General features: G+C 40.1%; 1 protein-coding gene across 4 annotated transcripts in view; it reads right to left on the bottom strand.

Annotated features, from left to right (window-relative positions):
* WTAP (WT1 associated protein) overlaps window positions 1-22,687 on the bottom strand; it is a 102,429-nt gene that overhangs the window by 12,632 nt on the left and 67,110 nt on the right. The window lies entirely within an intron of this gene.

Genomic DNA, 22,687 nt, shown 5'->3' with positions numbered 1-22,687 from the left:
CCCCTCTTTTGCTTAACTGAGCTTGATCAGATCAAGTAATGTACACAAGGGCAGCAGCTCCAGCCACTGTCACTCTCCTTTTATTGGACAGATTGATAGCAGCAGGAGCCATTGGCTCCCTTGCTGTCAATCAAAAGCTGTGACATGGGGGCAGGGGTGGGGCCAAGTCCCACTGCGTCAATAGACGCAGCAGTGGGACTCAGGAGCGAGCCTGCACAGGTGCCCCCATGGAAAGAGGGGCCTGGAGTGCCGGCGTGGGGCCCTAGAAGGAGAATCAGGGCTGCTCTGTGCAAATCCCACACACACATAACATTTACAATCACTTTATTTCCTTTACCTGCTTGCCGCCCACCTGCCGTCAAATGATGGAGGGTCAGTGCGGCTCTCGTTCTGGGACAACGTCATATGATGTCATCCCAGAGCGGCTGCTTGGGCTCGCAGCCTGGCGCTCGCCCTGTGTCCTAGAAACGCGACGTGACCGCCGTGCTGTGAGCCCAAGCAGCCCTATATCTGTAAAGAGCCGTGGCTCTTTAACCATGTGATCGGCTGTGTCCAATTACAAAACACAGAAATGCCAGTAATTGGCTCTCCTCACCTCACACTGCCAGTGTGAGGCGAGGACAGCCGATCAGCGGCATCTCCTCGCAGGGGACATCGAGACTTGTAATCAGGACACTGATCATCAGTGCCCCGATTACAATAAAGCGCCACCAATCAGTGCCCACAGATGCCACCAATCAGTGCCGGCTATCAGTGCTGCCCATCAATGCCACCCACCAGTGCCACCGCCTATCAGTTTGGCATATTAGGGTCTCCTCATCAGTGCCACCTCATCAGCGCACATCAGTGAAGGAGAAAAATTACTTATTTACAAAATCTACTGACACAATTTTTTTAAAAACCCAGCAGTGATTAAATACCACCAAAAGAAAGCAATATTTGTGTGAAGAAAATGATACAAATTTTACATGGTTACAGTGTAGCATAACCGCGCAATTGTCATTCCAAATGTGACAGCGCTGAAAGCTGAAAATTGGCCTGGGCAGGAAGGGGGTGAAAGTGCCCTGTAGGCAAGTGGTTGAGGAACCAAATGTCAAATCTAGTCAGGCAAACAAAGCATCCCGTAGGACTTAAGAGTTGTATAAAATGTACTTAGGAAGGGTACTGCAACCAAATTCGATTTCCACCAAAACAAGGAATTCAAGGAGTTTGTGGTTGTGTGCATTTCACTTTATTCCTTTATCCCAGTTTGGAATGTATCAGACCATTTAACTACTTGCCTACCAGCCGCCGCAGATAAACTGCGGCAGGGCGGCTCTATTGCGCGAATCACCATACCGAAACGGTACTTAGTTCAATAGCCATAACAGGCGCCCGTGGCATGTCGCCACTTGCCAAAATGTCCACCGGACATCAAGTGACCGCTCCATAGAGCCAGTAGGGGGATCTGCCAGTGTAAACAAAGCAGATCCCCATTCTGACAGGGAAGTAGAGAGATTGTCTGTTCTTAGTGATCAGGAACAGCGATCTCTCTCTACTCCCAGTCAAACACCTCCCTAGGACACACTTAACCCCTTAATGGCCCCCTAGTGTTAACCCCTTACCTGCCATAGTCATTTATACAGTACCCAGTGTATTTTTAGCTCTGATGACTGCAACAATGTCACTGGTCACAAAAAGTGTCAAAAGTGTCTGATCTGTCTGTCGCAATCACGACAAAAAAAAAAAATGCCATAAGTCTATCCCCCATTTTGTAGATGCTATACCTTTTGCACAAACCAATCAATATACGCTTATTTGGATTTTTTTTCACATATGTAGCAGAATACATATTGGCCTAAATTGATGAATAAATTCGTTTTTTTATATTTTTTGGGATATGTGTTATAGCAAAAAAAATGTTTTCTTTTTCAAAATTGTTGGTCTTTCTTTTTTATAGCGCAAAAAAAAAAAAAAAAAAAAAAAAAAAAAAAAAAACGCAGAGGTGATCAAATACCACCAAAAGAAAGCTCTATTTGTGGGGGAAAAAAAAAGGACATCAGTTTTATTTGGGTACAGCGTTGCATGCCCGTGCAATTGTCAGATAAAGTAACGCAGTACCGTATCGCAAAAAACGGCCTGGTCATTAAGGGGGTAAATCCTTCCGGAGCTGAAGTGGTTAAGGACCAAACTCTGCAGCTCCAAAAACATGGCCCTGAGCACTCCTTGAAGAAAAAAAAAAAAACCCAAGAGAAAAAATTACAGAAAAATATACAGTCTGTCAATACTGACGTCATGAAAATGTTACCTGCCAATCACCAATACTTTAAATCAAGGACCTGAAAGACCGTGAACATCATCAGATTAGCATGCCTATCAGATCACTACAGCCAAACAAGCATTTTCACAAAGAGGTCAATGCTAGCAAACCATATATTTCTCCAATACAAGTTTTCTTTAAACTGCTTAACATTTAGAAACAATGGGGACCTGCTGCCTTCTATTTCGGTGTAGTTACATGAATTGCCTGAACAATGGTGGTCACAAATCTGAACACGTTTGGACATGTACATTACATTTACTACAGGTTCATTCCCATAAAGTCTCAATGTAAAATGAGCAGATGCAAAGCTAGACCAAGCCTATTTTTGACATTTGTTGCTTACAAGTTAAAATCAGTATTTTTTTTGCTATAAAATTAAATTACTTAGAACCCCTAAACCTATATATTTTTTTTTTAGCAAAGACCCTAGAGAATAACATGGCCGTCGTTGCAATATTTTATGTCACATGGTATATGCGCAGCGGTCTTTCAAAACGCAATTTTTTTGGAAAAAAAAAAAATACACTTTTTTAAAATTATATAAGAAAACAGTAAAGTTTGCCCAATTATTTTTGCATATTGTGAAAGATGAGGTTACGCTGAGTAAATAGATACCCAACAGGTTACACTTTAAAATGGCACGCACTCGTGGAATGGTGACAAACTAGGGTACTTAAAAATCTCCACAAATTTCTAATGGTTACCTGTTTAGAATTACAGAGGTGGTCTTGTGCTAGAACTATTGCTCTCACGCCGATGATTGCAGCGATACCTCACGCGTTATTTAAACACCGTTTACACTTGCAGGCGTGACATAGGTATGCATTTTCTTTGGTGCGCGGGGACAATTTTTTTTCTTATTTAACACTGTCCCTTTATAAAAAAAAATCTGATCACTTTTATTGCTGTCACAAGGAATGTAAACATCCCTTGTGACAGTAATAGGCAGCCACAGGTAATCTTTATGGAGGGATCGGGGGTCTATATTGGAGACCTGATCAAAAGCAGTTGCCGGCTTTGTTCGGGACTCCACACAGCCGGCGGATGGTTTCTCTGGTCTCCCGGTGGGACGGGAGACCCGGGCAGAGCGGCAGGAGCTGTTTCCCCTCCCGCCCCTTATGATAATGGCCAAGCGGCTCATTAGCCGCATCTGCAGGCATCACCCCAGTACAACCACTTCAACCAAATGATGTACAGGTACGTGAATTTGCGTGAAGTGGTTAATGAGCATATTTGTGCACTAGTAGGGAACCTCATCACCTTTAAAGTGAACTTGGTGCCATCAACAAAAACTCTAGGGTGACATTTTAGTCAAGAAGCAGAAACTTTCAGAACTTGCATGTCAGCTTTGCTGTCCCGCAAGTACCTGAGGACTCCAGAACCCTCCCCCCCAACTCCCCGCACACACACTTTACAATTGGCCAGACATATTGATAGGTCAGTGTTGTCACCCTAGAGCACCACCTCTTCCTCTCCATAACAGAGCAGAGGGGTTCTGTAGTCCTCAGAGATAACTGAGAAGAAGTTTAACGGATAACAGCATTTGCAGAAAGCACAAAGTTATCAGCCAAAAAGATTTCTGGCAAAAACAATGTTTTCAATGGTATATTAAATAGACAACAAGGGCTCAAATAATAGGTTATTGTTAGAGGTGATACACAATTTAACTTGATCAATAAATAAATCAAAAAGAAAAAAGCGGTGCCAAGACCATTAAAAAAGTTTAGGCCTAGGTTCACATATATTCGATGTAAAATCGCACAGTTTTGTAGTGCGAATCAGCTGTGATTCCAATGTTGTGTACATACCAGTGCTTTTTGATGTGATTTTACAGCAGCGATTTTGGATCTCTCTCTCTCATGTGCAGAGGGACTCAGGAGAAAAAGAGCAGGTGTTCACACTGGGATCTTAGAGAGGAGCCTGTCAGCCGCCAGAGCGATATATAAAGCCGCCAATCAACACTCATTAGAAAGGAGCTGTGTTGAGGGATGGATCATGGAATGCACCACCAGAGGGAAGCCAATGAAAGACACAAAGACACTGTAGGCTGATCCAAAACGCAGACTAAACCGACCACCAGCAACAGCAGCTCCGCTGATCCACAAAGGTATTCATTGATAAGATGGACTGGAGGAAGCACCACCAGAAAAAAAGCTGATGCAGCAGCTAAATGCTACTGGCAGGCTCTATGCCACATAGCACCTCCTGGCTCCGCCTTGAAGATCAGTACAAATGGCAATTAAAAACAAAAATGCATTACTTGCTCAATAGTTTCAATGACTTCTCATTCTAATCTATAAAGCGCCATTTTAAATCGCACCGGACCCTTTTTCTGAAACCAACTGCAATGTGCCTGCATCTGAATGCCCTCAATAGGAAACCGTTCTATTTTATTTGTCATGCAAATTTACACTATGAATTTGCATCATAAAAAGCACAAGTGTGAACTGGGGCTCAGTGTCAAAATCCTAATTGACACTCCTACTTTTCTCCCCCCACAAAAAGTACTCAATAAATGACCTTGGTTTCATGCAGCCGTTTTAGAAATTATGCTGCAAGCTTTAGAGTTCATGTATTCATTTTTATGATTTTAAATACATGGATTTTTACCTTCCTTCTGCAATTCTTTTAAAACGCAAAATAACACCCAGCACTCCATATGTTGCACTTGTATCAAATACAGCCTTAATCCAGGAAAGATCTCAAAGCAGTCAACTAAAATTTGTTTTTAGCATTAGCATGTAAACCACATTTAAACAAACATGTGCAATTAAACATGTTTAGTTGCCATCCACATAGTACAGGTAAAAAAATTATAAAGAAATACAAATTCTGAAGACATTACCCTTCTTTTTTTTTTTTTAAACGTAAAGCTTGAGACTTTTTTTTTTTTTTAATGTCGCAGTAGCTGGATAATAAAACTTTAAAATTGGTAAACCACAACCTCCTAAATGTAGTACTTGTAGAGTAAGTCAAATCATTAATATCCACCCAAAACCTCTCTTTGGTAGAAAAATTTCTACCTTGGTTATTGTGTCCTCCACAGGATCATAATACAGCCTTCAAGGACACAGTTGGCCTTCAAGGACACGTGCACGCCGGCCCTCTATCCTCGATGCACAAGACTCCAACATTTAGGTGCAGGTGGAAGGCACAGGTGCACCATCCAGCCCAGCTTCAGGCAGAGTTGTGTTTATGTATAAAACTTTTCTAGCTTGCACCGAACAGTCGGAATCAGCTTTCGAAAGCACTATACTAATGGTAAGAAAATCGAACAATCGTGCCTCATACGGTACTAACATTTAGGGCAGTATCCAGCCAGGGATGGATTTCCGAACGCAGACTGCATGTTAGAGCAGGCAGGCTCTCCATTCTGCAGACTCCCAGCTGCAGGGCTTGAAGGTGTGCCTGTGCCTGTCACCCACACCTAAAGGCAGGAGTGTCATGCACCGGGGCCAAGCACCCAAGTGTAAATGAGGCCTTTAACTGCGGAGATTCCATCATGTCTTTGGAACAGCTGAGGACACAGCTCAGGAAGCCAGCACACAATTCACCATGAGCAGACTGCAACAATATTTTTACAATGCATTTTCATGAATATGGCCTTCAGCCTTGTCAATTGTCACAATTAACTGTTTTAATTTGTCAATGAAGAGTATTGTGTCCAACTGCCTGTACAAACAGGAAATCAAGATAGGTCTGACACATTTTCATGTTGTAGGACAATACAAAGAACCAGCTGGGAGTATGAAGATTCAGCCTTAAATTATTAGAATTGCATTGGCTTACTTAATATATGTTAGACCACGTATTTAGCAATACTTTAAGGGCTCAGGCACATGGGCGTATAAAAAAAAATGCTCCAAATATGCGGCCAGAAGTTTTTAAGTGCGTACACACACATGCCTATTGCGTTTAGATGCGTACGAGCGTAAACTCATTCTACTGACAAAAATATTAATTTATTCAAGCTACCAGAATAAAAATGATGTGCATAAACGTGCATTTACACATGTTTACATGTGTAAATTACACTAGAAAACTCCTCTGAACCCAGGGTTGGGGAATTTTTTTATGCCTCTGAATGCTGTTCTAAAATGCATATGCACATTGGACAACATAGAGCCGCTTTCACAGGTATAAAAACTCTAGATGACCCTAGCGGCAGTTCTTTTTCTGCCTGCGTGTGGGGCTTAAGCCTGGGTTCACACTATAGCGAACACACTGCGCATTCGATGTCTGTGCAATGCGAGTTCAGCCATACAGTTGTATGGCTGAACTCGCATAAAAAAAAAAAAAAGCTGCAGGGACTTTTACCCCACACTGGAATCGGATCACTGTCCGAAGCCACAGTGCGCACTGCGATCTGTGAACCGTTCTGGTGGTGTAATTAACATTATATTGACACCCGCAGCAGTTCGCAAAGGGCAACGTGAACTGCCTGCAGGAGCGATGCGAAGCGGGAACCGGCGCTGGAGTCGCACTGGTTTCCGATTCGCTACAGTGTGAACCAAGGCTAAGGCTGACAACTCCCTGACCTCACACCATCTTCCAGTAACCGAGTGCTTAATAGCCGGTTCACACGGGGCGACTTGTCAGGCGACCTAGCCGCCTGACAAGTCGCCTCCCGTTCTGTACAATGGAACCGTTCTAATCGGAGCGACGCAAGTCGCTCCGACTTAGAAGAAAGGTTCCTGTACTACTTTGGGGCGACTTGCATAAACTTCTATACAGAAGTCGTCTTGCAAGTCGCCGCGGCAGTCGTGTGCAGGTCGCCTCGGTGAGGCGACCTGCAAGTCGTGCCGCTTCTAATGTGAACCGGCGCTAACAGCATCAATAATAAGTTAGGACCCATGTAAACTGCTAAGGGTTTGTTTGACATCGCTGTGCATCAGAATTTGGAAGTGTGTGTGAGAATAGACTGTTAGCCAGGAAAAGTGAGAATTTAGTAACCTTTCATCAAACACCTTATTAAAGAACTCCCTAAGAATACACAAATGTATTATTTTAAAAGTAAACCCAAGGAAAAAAGTAAGCAATTCAAGCTGAGCATTTCATAGAACTTGCATCAGCAGAGGTTGCCTTCAGTGAGATGATGTAAAATGTTATGTGAAAATCATCAGTAGATAGAGATTTTGGCAACTATATGTAAACCTTCACATTTCTTCCAGAAGTCAAGTCACTCATCACATTAAACAGCAAATATGGAAACGCAGGTCAAAATGGATGAGGCAAAAGGTCAGCGTGTACACAGAAACCCGAGATCTATATGTAATGTCTAGATCTATGGACATTTGACTAGTCGTTATTGGTGTAGGTAACCCTCTGCTAAAACCTTACACATAATATAGCAAATATGTTCGAAACCCTTATGGTCAAGCCTTGAAAATAAAAAATGTAATAAGGTAAACATGAAGATTTTTCATGTTTTGTGGGCTCTTTTTGAGCTAGCAGGTTAAGGCTCCATGCACACTAGTGTTTTTTTCTAAGCTCCTAGAAGCCATTAGCATTTTTTTTTCTGCTTCTGGAAGCTAAAAATAGTGTCATCCTATGTGTCCATGCACACGACTTTAGACTATTAGCGTTTTTTTGATCTTTAGTGCCTAGGAGCAGAAAAAAAGTTTCTTGGTGTGTTTTCCCCAGCAGAAACACAACTAAACGCTTCCAAAAGCGTTTGAGTTTTTGTGTTTCCTTTTGCTGCTAAAATGCTACTACAAAAAGCTTTTACCAGCTTTTTAGCCAGTGTTTTTTTTTTTTTTAGCTCTCCCCCTGTGTGCACGGAGCCTAAAGCCCCAAGTTTTATTTTACATAAGTAAATATGAAAGGTATAAAAACTATCTACAGTTTATTATAGTGATAATAGCGAAGGTTTTTGACAATTTTTTTTTTTAAATGTAGAGCAAGTGCCATTTGCCTTACATCTCTCATGCATAAAAATATTAAAATGTAAGCAGACATTACTGATTACATTCCAATAATGTATTCTTTGCACAGATCACTGCCATGAGCCTAAAGAAAAAAGCTCTATAAATTAAAATAGCCAATTACATTCACTAAGATATTTTGCCCTACAAAATCAGACTGAAACTTCCAAGATCACAGTAGACCAAAAATCTCCATTTCCCTACACAGTCCAGTGAGTTCCTGAAACTGTTGTTGAACTTGATATTGTGAATGTTTAACAGATCCTCAAACCAAACTACATTTATTTTGTTCGGGGCCTTTTGACATGACTGCTCTGTAAACATACTTGAAGTACCATAGTTTAAAAAAAAAAAAAAAAAAAAAAACTTGCTATATTTTAAACATGCTGAGCTGCTCTTACTAAAGAATACAACTGCTCATAGTGATAGGGAGTGCAGATTCTGATTAATTGCCATCTTCCTTTAGCTTACACGCCTTAAAAAAAAAAAAAAAAAAAAAAAAAAAAAAGGGACAAATGGGCTTAGCTTGTGGGTTGTTTTAATAGGGGACCTAAATTCCATAGTGCCCCCCCTTCCCACAAATATAGACTTGTCTCTAGAGACAGGGTTCCTCCTATTCTACCAGCCACTGCCTTGCTGACACTTCCTTGTCAAAGCGGAGGATGGGTTGTGATTAGTAGAGCCAAAAAAAAAAAAAAAAAAAAAAAAAAAAAGAAGAATTACCCCGCGCTAATTTAAAATGATGTATAACTGGGTTAATAATGGGTGGCCGCATCCAACCTAATTGTGTCCCCACAAAGTGAAGTAAACTAAAAATTGCAAATGTTGCTGCGCCTATACCCTCTGTGCTGTATTAACCACTTACGGACCGCCCGCCATCAATATACGGCGGCTGTTGGAAGAGGAATATTGTTATGGTAGCAGACAGCTGCCATAACTCCGGTATACTCTTCTTCAGCAGGCAGTCCGCTTCCAGATAAAAGTGGTCTCTGCATTTCTGCAGCGGATTCACCGCGAGATCACTTATCAGGAGGGCAGAACAAGCCCCCCCCGCGGTGGTCCCTACCGCTTACCAGAGCCACCGCTAGCAGTGGAGACAATCAGGTCCTCTCTCCTGTTTGGCTGGCTGCCGAGTGAGGGGAAGATGGCCCGCACTCGGCTCCATGGCATTGACTGGCGGAAGCAACATCAAACGTCGCTTCCTCCTAATGCTCTTAAAAAGAAGAAATTTTTATTTTACAAATAACTTTTTTTTTTGCATTTTAGTCTAAATATGAGGTCTGAGGTCTTTTTGAGCCCAGATCTCATATTTAATAGGTCCTGCCATGCTTTTTTTCTATTGCTTTTCTATTATTAGGGATATTTACATTCCTCATAATAGGAATAAAATTGACCCAAATTTTTATTTTTTATAAAAAGGACAGTGTCAAAATAAAAAAGTAAAAAAATAAAATTTTTTAAAGCGTCCCATCCTGATGAGCTTGCGCATAAGCAGACGCATATGCGAGCAGCGCCTGCATACGAAAACGGTGTTCAAGCCACATGTGAGGTATCGCTGCGATCATTAGAGCGAGGGCAATAATTCTAGCCCTAGATCTCCTGTAACTCAAAATTGGTAAGCTGCAGAAATTTTGAAACGTCGCCTATGGAGATTTTTAAGGGTAAAAGTATGTCGTCATTTCACGAGCGGGCGCAATTTTGAAGCATGACATGTTGGGTATGAATTTACTCGGTGTAATCTCTCTCTCTCTAGGAAAAATAAAATAAAAATGATTTTAACTTGTAAACACTGAGTCTGAAAAATAGGCCTGGTCTTTAAGTGGTTAAACCATCGACATTTAAACTTTGTACCATAACTTCAAACAAAATTTTCAGTGCAAAACAAATAGTATAGTCCTTCAAAAAAGTCCTTAACCTTTAAAAACCATGTATAGTGCAGTTCATTACTAGAGTCAGCAATTGCAGACCTTTGTCTGAGCATTAAACCTTTGCTCATGCAAAACTCATAACCAGTCACAGTCCCGGAGCTAGTATATGGGCAATGAATCGCAAAGTGTCAGTGGTCACCAGCTAATCAGACCCAGATGAACCATGTTGCAAAAAAAAAAAAAAAAAAAAGTAATCATGAAAATTAAATACAGCCATGTTAAGAAGTTAAAAACACAGAAACAAGAGTTTTAAAAGATTACATTTAGACTTTTTTTTTTTTTTTTTTGATGGAGAAGAGGAAAACTGAAAACATTATATCCCTTTATTTAAAAAAAGCAGGTTTCATCTGCTTCTAAAAAGTTTGTTAATTTTTGTTATGGAGGCTAAAAGTTCTAACACATGCCTCTACTTCCCATTAAAAAGGAAGGACAATGGGCACTAAAAGAACATATATAATACTCCAACTGGAGTAGCAGCAGGCTATATCTAAAAGACCAACATAAAGAACAGGACATCCTACCACAGGCCTTAACAAATTCCAGCAACCATTTTAAACCAAAACCATGTTCTCTGTACATGGAAAGGGTTAGTTCACCTTTATAATATAATTGTCTATGCATTTCAGCATCCTCAATATAATCAAAAGCACTGCTAAGGTTTTGTTAAGAAGCTCTTTTTCAATGCCATGCACAGCCTCTGACAAGCATGTCCAAAAAAAAAAAAAAAAAAAAAAAAAAAAAAAAAAACCTTCTAGGTAGGATGCCCATGCCACCCCCTCCCCACTGGTTGTTGCGCACACCCCTCAGCTCTGAAGGTGTGAATGCTTTGGCTTAAACAACCCACGCATGTTCAGTGTCTCCAAGTCTCCCTCAGTTGCACAACAGTGGCTAAGCTCAGCCCTTGCAACAGATGCACTGCATACTTGTAAGTTTTAAAGGAGCCAAATCACTCACTCACCTGCAAAGCTGAGAGGCATGTGCCCAATGTCCACTGCATCCTGCTGTCTAGTTGGGTGCTTGCCTACATAGCTGTTTTTCAGACAGGCTTTGGAGAAGTCTCGCTCAGCCCAGAGGTATGACATTGAAGAGGAGCGTCTTATTCAAAACCCTAGCAATGCAATTTATTTTTTAAATGCACCGGGGATGCAGGAATGCATGGGCGATGTTACTGTTAAGGTGAACTAATTCTTGAAAGTCTAAGTTCACCTGTCTGTAAAGGTGACCTTACATTGGACCACCACCCCATCTCACCCGGTCCCGCTGTATCAGACTGCCGCGATCCCCGATAGACACTGAAATGCTGCTTCACCAGTCCGGGGATTTGAAATCCCGGCGGCTTTCTCTCCTTTCCTCGCAGTGCTGACTGTAGAGGCTAGACAGCTTCTGAGTGGTCAGCACTGTTCATGTGACAGTGCTGACCAATTTGAATCCATGTAATATGTACTGGCTAAGCAATACAGACACAAGATTAAGCCGTGGGGGGGGTTGTTCAAATCCTCGGACCGGTGAAACGGCTTTTTGGTGTCCGACAACGGGGGATCGCAGCAATCTGGTACAGCAGGACTGGGTGGGATGTGGAGGGGTTCCAGTGTAAGGTCAATTGTCAGAAAAAAATTCTAAGGTTTTGAAAAAGCAGCTGATTTTCAATGTGGAGCTGTAGAGTGATTTCTGTGGAGCTGAGAGTGAGAGTGATTTCTCCAAAGCCTGTCTGAAAAACAACTACGTAGGCAAGCACCCACCTAGGTAGCAAGATGCAGTGTACATTCGGCACATGTCCCTCAGACTTAAACGAGACAGAGCACTCACTCTCCTGCTAAAAGTATGCAGTGTGTCTCTCTTCTCTGTTGCCAGGGCTGATCTTAGCCACTGCTGTGAAACTGAGGGAGACAGAGACAATGAACATGTGTAGGTCGTGTAAAGGTGCACTTACACTTGGGAGTACTTTTTGGTGTAAACTCAACATACAAGAAAAAATTGACCGAGAGATTCAAATATATCTATGGGCAGGCATGTTGTATGGAACGTTTTTTTAGCCTGTCAGATTCTTTGCATGCAATCACTGCCGGCGGCTATTGCTGCCAGCATGCAAGGCTCCCCACTGGCAGAAACCAATAGCACTGCAGGACCGATTCCCCCATCAACATTGACTGCGTTGATAGAGAAATCAAGCAATATTCTTTGCTTCCCCCCCCCATGGTGGAAGGAAAAAGAAAACTGCATAATCTACGGCCTGCTTTAGATGTTTTTTCTGTATTTGAATCCACTATCAAATTAAAGCTGTAATATAAAACAGCTGCATTACCAACAGCAGGAATCTAGATTAGAATGCCTTCATAGCCCAGCTTGATGTGAATGGAATCTAAAAATGATGAAAAAAAGGGAAAGGTATGTTAAAAGTAAGCCTGTGGGCTCACCTTACCTTGTAAAGTGGTCTCAGGTCCATAATGCAAACATCTCCAGGTGCCTGCTTGCATCTTCGGTTTATCTTAGAGCACTTGGTCATCTTCAATCTTCTATTATACAAATATGACCCCACTACTTTCATGGTTGATATTTGGTCTGTCTAATGCGATGGACATCCTAGTCAACAGGAAGGAGTGATAGGCAGTATTTGCATGATACAAGATCCGGATTTTAGGTACCTGGGTGCTCTGAAGATAAAGGGAGCATGTAAGATACAAACTAATGCAAGCCTAAAGGATTAGGTCAAGGTGTTTTTTTTAAAACGCAAATCAAATTATCTACAAATCACTATAATTTACTGCTCAGCAAGACCACACTCTAGATTTGCCATAATAAACTGACATCAGGTGGTTTACTGTCATTCTTCCAGTAAAGAAAACCTCTCATTGTGAATATCTGAAAACATAAATGACCTACTATTACAATTACTGGCTATAAAATTCTTCCTCTTATCTTGTCTTTTGCACTCAAGTCAGTCTTCTCAGCATTTTATATAATCTTTAAAATCTACCTATGCTAAAGTAGTATTGAGGTGGTTATTGATACCTTTTTTTTTTTAATAAAAAAAAAAAAAAAAAAAAAAAAAGACCAGAAAGTCAATAGATGCAGAATTCTTAGAAAAGTGGCTGTGATGCTAAATATGAAATTGATTTACCAAGAGGTTATCTGGACATCAATTTACTAAGTTTTATGTGGAAGGCAATAAATTAGCCAGGAAGAGCTGTGGTGTTATTTATATTGTCTTTTGGCAAAGTCTATTACATTTGTGTTTGGGGATGGGTGTGGACCATGGGACTTTGAACTGTTCACTTTTTAGGTAGTGAGACCTGACTTTGACACCTCCAAGTTAACCCCCAACAAACAGTATTTTCCTTGTCCAGAAAGAGTGGCCCTAGTAGTTGGGGTAAGAGTGAACAAGCCTTAGACTGGAAGGCAGCGCCCTAGTAAAATAAAAATGGTTTACCTGCTTTCCAACCACCAGTCATACCGCGGCAGGTTGGCACGTTCCCGCGAATCGTCGTAGCTGTACGTCGGCCCTTTAAGTGGGGATAGCAGGCGCACGCTGCACTGCGGGGGTGCCGATGCACGTGGCCGGCGGTCGCGATGACCACCGGCCATGCGCGATCGCAGGCATGAGCCAGAACAGGAATGTGTATGTGTGTAAACACACACCCTGTTCTGTAATGAGAGAAAGATCGTGTGTTCCTACTAGCTAGGAACAACGATCTGTCATCCCCTCTAGACAGTTCCATCCCCCCACCGTTAGAACACACACGAGGGAACAGTTAACCCCTTGATCACCACCTAGTGTTAACCCCTTCCCTGCCAGTGACATTTACACAGTAATCAATTCATTTTTATAGCACCGATGGCTGTATAAATGTCAATGGTCCCAAAAATGTCCGGTCTGCCATAATGTTGAAGTTCCAATAATAATAAAATCCCTGATCACCGCCATTCCTAGTAAAAAATAGAAATGTCAAATCTTTCACCCACTTTTGCAGATGATATAACGTTTGCGCAAAACAATCAATATACTGTTATTGTGATTTTTATTACCAAAAATATGTAGAAGGAAACATATCAGCCTAAACTGAGGAAAACTTTTTTTTTTTAAAAAGGGGATATTATAGAAAAAAGTACTAAATAGTGTTTTTTTCCAAAATTGTCGCTCTTGTTTATAGCGCAAAAAATAAAAACCGCAGAGATAATCAAAAACCACCCAAAGAAAGTCTTCTGGTTAGCATTTTCTCTTAAGACAGAACTGTTAAATTGAACCTAAACCCCGATTTTAAACAAAGTTTTTGGAATTAAGACTCTTGAATATGAAAGAGGGCTTTATAAATCCAGTTCAAAAACAACAACTTGTTTGCTTATATGGTGCCTCAAAAACAGTTCAGCAAAAGACGACACTACTGCTGTAATAGAAAATGTTTGGTGATAATGTACAGTGTTTTAGTTAAAAGCAAAGTTCACCTTTTGAAGCATGTTACATGATGTTATCGCATTTCAAAACTGGTGCAGCTGTGCAGGGTCACACAGCAGCTCAAACAGCAGCATCATTCATTCACAGCATTCGGTGAATGAAGAAACTACAAGTTCTCGATGAAGTGTGATAGCGCTAAAGAGCTCCTATGTACTTCATTCACAAGCCCTGCAGCTTTTCAACAGAAAGTCCATAGAGAGGTACAGGCAGAAAGCTGTATAAGGTTGCATAAGATGTGCCTTCATTATCTTTACCCCAAAAGTTTTGCCTTTAAAAACCTGACAGGAGAACAAAAAGTCCACAAAATTGAACAGTACTGAAAACATTTAAAAATACTGGTACAAAGTTATCTTACAGTATTGCACAGTACGTTTACCTTCAGAAATTTCTATAGAATGTTGTCATTATAAAAAAAATTCAGAACTTGGATTATGACAAGAAAACAAACATAACCTGCACATAAAACATTTGTAATACCTAAGATCAGATGTTTTTACTATGCACAATTCAGCCACTTGCAGAAGTGTTTAATTATACTAGCCATATATATATATATATATATACACAAAAGGTTTTGTTTAAATAAAAAGGTTGAACATTTCATGTACTGGAAGCTGAATCCATGCTTGCAAGAAACATGGTATATTAAAGCATAATACCTTCTGACTCTAAAAGACATTTCCAAACAAAAAGATAAATTATCCGATAGACAACAAAACTACTACTACTATTCAGTTTGAAACCGGATAATGCTAGCACGTATTATGAAGCTTTTCAAAAAAATGTTATCAAGGACTGCATACTTCAAATCATCTTGCTTCCCAAATCTACATGTTTTATTTGTAAAGTGATCCTGTCTGCCACTTTAAATGTTTAAAAGCCCTGCTTAGAGCAGATCCAAAAGATGCCTGCAATTACTTTTATTAGCCAGAAATAAATTCTCTGCTTTGTAATCAAATGGTCTGACATCAGGGTAAGGTCCTGTTAAAGCCTCCAAAAGGCGGCTTGCATTTCAAACCAATTTAGTAGGAGCCATTTGAGCCATGGGTGGTCATGCAAGCACCATCCAAGCACGACATAAAAGGATTTAAAATTTGTCTAGGCCGGGTAAAATTTTATCCACTGAACAGTAATCACATCCTATCAGATGCAATCACTGGCAACCATGACTGACTGAATACAATGAATAAAACAGAGGGGGGAAATCAAGTCATTTTCCTGGTTTCTCGCAGGCTCAAGGGACAAAATTCAGGACATCCATAGTCAGCCTAACGGAAATTCCCTCAGTCCAGTTAAAGCAGATATTCACTGCATCTGAGCACCACACAGCACTTAATTCATTTTTAAAATTCATAGCAAACCCCCTCGTCCATTCAGGTCTCTATGCTTTATTTTGTTGAGAAATCACTTGGAAAAGCAACCCCCAGCATATCTGGCCGTAGCAATCATGAGTAAGGGCAGATGATTCAGGTAGGGCTGCAACTAACGATTCTTTTCATAAATCGATTAGTTGTTTCAGCCCTAGATTCAGGTAGCATTTACTTCCTTAAATCCATCTGCCCTTAGCTCAAGCATGTATGCAGGAGATTGTGCTAAGCTGAGAAAACCCCTACTGAAGACTTATGGGATGTATGACATTTGCCTAGGCAAGAAACCAGAAAGTAACAAAATAATGTAAAAAGAAAAAAAACAAACAAAACAAAAAACAAAAGTAAATATGAAATACTTTCCTATCCATTTAGGCCCCTTTCACACTGAGGCGGTTTGCAGGCGGTATTGCGCTAAAAATACCGCCTGCAAACCGCTTCCGCTGTTTGTTCAGTGTGAAAGCCCGAGGGCTTTCACACTGAAGCGGTGCGCTGGCAGGACGGTGAAAAAGGTCCTGCAAACCGCTTCTTTGGAGCGGTGAAGGAGCGGTGTATTCACCGCTCCTGCCCATTAAAATCAATGGGACAGCGCGGCTATACCGCGGCAATACCGCGGCTATAGCCGGGCTGTACGAGGGATTTTAAACCTTTTTTGGCCGCCAGCGGGGGTTAAAACCACACTGCTAGCGGCCGAATACCGCTGCAAGAACGACGGTACAGCAGCGCTAAAAATAGCGCTGTTGTACCGCCGACGCCCCCACCGCCCCAGTGTGAAAGGGGCCTTAGCGAAGTTCCACTTTAAGCGTGTCGCAGAGGCCACTTTTTTCTTTGTAATAGTTTGTTTTAAGCAATTTGCATAAAGCTAGGATAAGTATATGCCAATGCAGTTTCATCCTAAAACATGGCAGAGACCATAAGAGGGGGACACCTCATAGAATCCTCTTATTTTAATGCCAACAATTTATAATCACCACAGGCAAATACACCAAACACAAATAGAACTGGCTGCATAAGTACTTACCAATGAATTTCCACTTTCATGTTATTGGCTCTTAAAGTGAAGCCTCCCACCTCAAAAAAAAATAAAATAAATAACACCAGAAAAAGATTACTTACCTTCCAAACTGTATTCCGGATGCTTTGGCTAGGAAAAGGATGGAGGACAGCAAGAGGAATTTACAAAGGCTGGAGCAGCTGTGCACATAAACCGATCAGCTTCTAGTTCTCATTATCAAATCATAACCACTTAAGGACCGAGCCTCTTTTTGAGATTTGTTGTTTACAAGTTAAAAACAGGTTTTCTTTGCTAGAAAATTACGAAGAACCCCCAAACATTACATTTTTTTCTAACACCCTAGAGAATAAAATGGCGATCGTTGCAATACTTTGTCACACCGTATTTGCGCAGCGGTCTTACAAAACGCACATTTGGAAAAAATACAATTTTTAATTAAAAAATAAGACAACAGTAAAGTTAGCCAAATTTTTTTTATATTGTGAAAGATAATGTTGTTACGCCGAGTAAATTGATATCCAACATGTCACACTTCAAAATTGCGCCCGCTCGTGGAATGGCGGCTAACTTTTAGCATTAAAAAATCTCCATAGGCGAAGTTTAAAAAAATTCTACAGGTTGCATGTTTGAGTTACAGAGGAGGTCTAACGATCCCGGCAATACCTCTCACGTGTGGTTTGATCACATTCACATGCGGACGCTTCTCATCTATGTGTTCGCTCCTGCACGCGAGCTCGGCGGGACAGGGAGAGTTTAAATTTATTTTTTCCTTATTTACACTTTTTTTTTTTTTTAAAGAAAAGGGTCACTTTTATTCCTAGTACAAGGAATGTAAACATCCCTTGTAATAGAAAAAAAAACATGACAGGACCTCTTTAATATGAGATCTGGGGTTCAAAAAGACCTCAGATCTCATATTTACACTAAAATGCAATAAAAAAAAAAAAAAAAGTGTCATTTAAAAAAAAAAAAAAAAAAAAAAAAAAGCCCTTTAAGAACTATGGGCTGAAGTGACGTTTTGATGTCGCTTCCGCCCTGCCATGGTATGGAGACAGGTGGGGGCCATCTTTCCCTCACTCGTCTCCATACCACAGAGGAGAAAGGATCCGATCGCCTCTGCCACTGCCTCCGGTAGCGACGGAGGGCACGGGAGCATGGCAGGAGGGCCCCTCTCCCACCACCGATAAAAGTGATCTTGTGGTGAATCTGCTGCAGAGACCACTTTAATCTGAAAGCGGACCGCCGGTCGAAGAAGAGGATACTGGAGTTATGGCAGCTATCTGCTGCCATAACAACGATATTCCTCTTCAAACTTAGGACGTATATCAGCGTGTGGCGGCCCGTAAGTGGTTAAAGTGGTATTGAATCCAAAATCAAAACCATAATATATTGCAGCTTTCCAATTCTTAGATGTGGCTGCATTAGTTCCCGCCACCTATATTTTCACCCACCGATTCCACCAGTAAAAACTAAAAATTTTAACAGACCAAGCTGTCCAGCAAAAGTGGCATTTAAGAGGGTTGGGACAAACTTAACTGCCACTAAACACTGTTCAGTGCTTATGACAGTAAGCTTTTATTCTTCATTTATGTAAAACCTTTAACCCAAAAGAAAAAAAATAAAATGTTGCTGTAGCTGCTTAAAAAGTGTTAGCTGGATTTTGGTTTTAATTTGTTAGTTAAGTCCATCTAAATCTGCTAGTGCATTTAACACAACCCTCTCCCCATATTCAAAATACAGCTGTCCAAAAGACAGGAAGTGTGTTACTGGCTGGACCGCTGGGTGACAAAGGAATAAAGGAAACAAAACAAAAACAAATGCAGCCACTACGTTAAGTATTAGCCAATCGGCAATATAGTTATTTTATTTGGGGGGGGGGGTGTTTAAATACCGCTTTAACAGTTTAACAGAGCAAAATGATTACCGTAGTTACTATGCACAGCAGCTCCAGTTTTAGTAAATATCCCCCAAGTCTTCTCATCGGATCTTAGGAAAGCCAAGGATCCAAATCTCATAAGATGATGTCCTGGCACTGTGGATCCTCAGCTTTCCCAAGATTCTGGACATAAAGGTCAGTGACATTACCCTCACCTAGGAGGAACATGTTAAAGGGCTGAAGTGTAAGACAAGTAGTTTTTTAATTTGTTTTCTAAATTTTTTATTTTGCTTTCACATTAGGAAGATGGGCTCTGCAAGATCAGAAAACCTTGCATTTTCAGGCACGGATCACTTTATGTAAAATACTAATCTGTAAATCATTATGATAGCCCTTGAAATTATGTGAACCCCAGTTCCACTCCTGGGTTACAAGTTAGGCCTCACAGAGGCATCATTCCCAACCAACACTAGTGAGCAGCTCCCTAGGGAGGCAGATTCTATACAGGACCACTGACTATTCAGCTGACCCAAAGCTTAACCACCAGCTGCTAACTAGGAGTGAGCGGCATAACTTCAATAAATGTAAATGTAGGGCTGGCACTGGGGATATTTTTTTATTAAAATACAGAATATTGCATCTACAAATAGAGCCCAAAGCTGATCAAATATGGAAGTGACATTATCCTTGAATATATTTGGGTTCATATTGGGCACATACAGTTATATTTATCTATATACACATACACACACACACACACACACACACACACACAGGACTGAACATACAAACTTCTACCAATGTTTTACCAAGTAATCTGACATGAGCCATAAAATACAACTTACTTGTTTGAGAGGACTTCCCTTTTTCCTGTTCTGTTTTATAGGCACAATAGCCAGTTAAATTCTCTGGCAGTTCAAGATCCATATCAATCACATTGTTAGACAAACATTTAAGTTTTCTTGACAGATCATGTGGCATTTATCACTTTACAAAAGTAATTTATATTCCTGTACATGTTGCTAACATTTGCAATACTTCTAGAACAAAACACTAAATGTGAGACAAATACAAATTTTTGAGATTAAAACCGAGTATAGAGTATACGTGTCCCATAACTTACATATCTTTTATAGATGACATTAAGATCACCTGCCATACTCTACTTACCAAAATGGATAAACATAAAAAAATGCTGCAACTGAATTAAACCTAGAGAAAACTTTGATGGAAATAAGGCACTAAGTGAAGGATTTTATAGTTGACTTAAAACACCAACCCTTGGAAAATGCATCCTAAGATGCACCCTCCCATTGTTTACCACTATCAAAGGATGAGAAAATAGGGCAGTTGCTGAAGCTGACCATATATTAGTCCATCACATCTATTGAGGTTGGGAACTCTCTCGGTACTGATGACTAACAATGCAATTAGTATAAAAAAATATTTATTACATACAAAAAAGGACATACAGGGTACATTTAAAACAATATTGAAAAAATGATTTAAAAAAAAAACAAAAAACAAATACTCAGGGTTCCCCCAAGAGGTATCCATTGATGAAGTATATTTCAAGATTGGCTTTTCCTCTACTAGTTTCGTGGTGCATTTACAGCTTCTTCGGGAGAAATAATCCGGCAGGTCAATGGCCTTAAGTTGAACCAAGAGGCCCAAAAAAGGGGTTCCCCCTACGGCGGACAAGGAGGATGTGTGCGGGTATAGTTCTGGAAGTCGGCAATGTCATTTGTAGAAAAATTTCAAAACTCCAGGGGAAAGGGATAAATGATCCTGATGGTTTGGATACACAGGTCGGAAGCAGGAACCCAGAGAGCTTAACCCAAGTATGTATTGAGGTCAGCAATTCTCTGTGGGCTTGCAAGTGAAGTAAAGCATCAGGTGGTATACTGATATGGCCACCCTAGAAGTTAATCCGGACCAAGGCTAATGCTTAGCAGAAGAAATCTGTCCATGGATGATAGATTCTTAATCCCCTAGGAGAAAGTCGCCGTGCGGCTCATTTTTCTACAAAATGACATTGAACCCCTTTTTTGGGCATCTTGGTTCCACTTATGGCCATTGACCTGCCGGATTTTTCCTCCTGAAGAAGCGGTAAATGCACCACAAAACTAGTAGAGGAAAAGCCAGTCTTGAAATATACTTCATCAACAGATACTTCTTGGGAGAACCCTGAGTATTTGTTTTTTGAAAATATTTTTTTCAATATTGTTCTTTTACATGTACCCTGTATGTCCTTTTTATATGTAATAAATAATTTTTATACTAATTGCATTGTTAGTCATCAGTACAGAGATAGTCCATCACATCTATTGAGGTTGGGAACTAATATATGGTCAGCTTCAGCAACTGCCCTATTTTCACACCCTCTTCTCTATATATCAATTTGGATGATGGTACTTTGTTATTTGTAGCTAAACCCTTTACTTGAGACTATACTCCCAATTAAAAGTCACTATCAAAGGATAATAATACAAGTTCTTTACACATCCCTCATGTATATGTACCATTAGAATATTTTTGTTCTCATCCAGAATCGAGGGGTCTGGCAAACCCAACTTGATCTTTCTAAGTTTGGTAAAAGCTGACAAGTTGAATCACTTGTTCTCTCAGAAACTCCCACTAAAGACAACTTTGCTTTAAATGCAATGTAATCTCAAATCATCCTGCTATATTTTTCGGAACACACAAAGGATGAAAGCGTTTAAGGATGTGCAGACCTTGGCTATATCTGGACAACCTCACCTTGCCAACAGAGATCCCAAAATCACAAGAAGATTCAAAGTTGATAGCTTTTATCAAAACATGCAATACTTGTTCCAGGATGGAGGCTAATTATTTTGAACTTTAACCTAATTTAAAAAGTAATTTAACAACATATATCAATAGGTATCCAATAAACTGCACCCAAATTAATTTATTTCAACTTTTCTGGGTTAATGTAATTAAACATGAAACACAATATTTGCACTTTCACATTAGCAGTCACTTCAACAGTTTAATTGATAAAAAGGAACCTATTGTAAATTAAAGACACAACAGTTTTGCTTTAGAAAGCTTTTTTTTTTTTTTTTACATTTCTGCAACCTGCTAATCTTAATCATAACTCAACCTACATGTACGGAGTACGGCAGGTTCTGAACTCACTTACCTGATGATTATCAAAAATAGTCAGTATTTGGTTTAAATAGTTTACATGCCAAAAATATAAATATATTACTATTTCCCACATCATGGTTAAGCAAAAAGGACAAATCAATGCAAACAGAACCTATGAAAAGACTGTGGTTACTGGTTATACGGAAATAACAAAATCTCATGTACCTTAACATCTTCACAGAAGATCTAATTCAATAGAAATGTCTACAGACATTGTTCCTTTGGGTTTGTTTGTTTTTTTTTGAAAAAAAAAAAGTCCCCTTTTATGGACTATTTCCAAAATGGAAATATAAAATACTTTTACTATAAGAAAAAAACGTCTGGTTTGTTCCAACAGGGGAACGTCAGATTTTTACCAAAAGTGCATAGCAACTCCAAAGAGGTACGAATGAAAAAATGATACGGAAAAATTAAAAAAAAAAAAAAGGACTTAAAATGTAGGCAAATCAATATGAATAGTCATCATCGACAAGCCTGAAAATTAAGTCTGTGGCATGCTCTTCAAATCTACTGTATAAAATGTCTAGTACTGACAGAAAAGTCAAAAAACACGTATTAAACTTTGTTCCAATGAAAGTGATTATATCACCTTCCCCAAAAATGCACACTTTTTTTTTTTTTTTTTTAAACTGAAAGTCCACTGAATAAACC

The sequence above is a fragment of the Aquarana catesbeiana genome, linkage group LG04 (assembly GCF_042186555.1).
Source record: "Aquarana catesbeiana isolate 2022-GZ linkage group LG04, ASM4218655v1, whole genome shotgun sequence".
Taxonomy (NCBI): Eukaryota; Metazoa; Chordata; class Amphibia; order Anura; family Ranidae; genus Aquarana; species Aquarana catesbeiana.
Note: the sequence above shows the minus strand (reverse complement) of the source record. Positions and strands in the feature narration are given on the sequence as shown.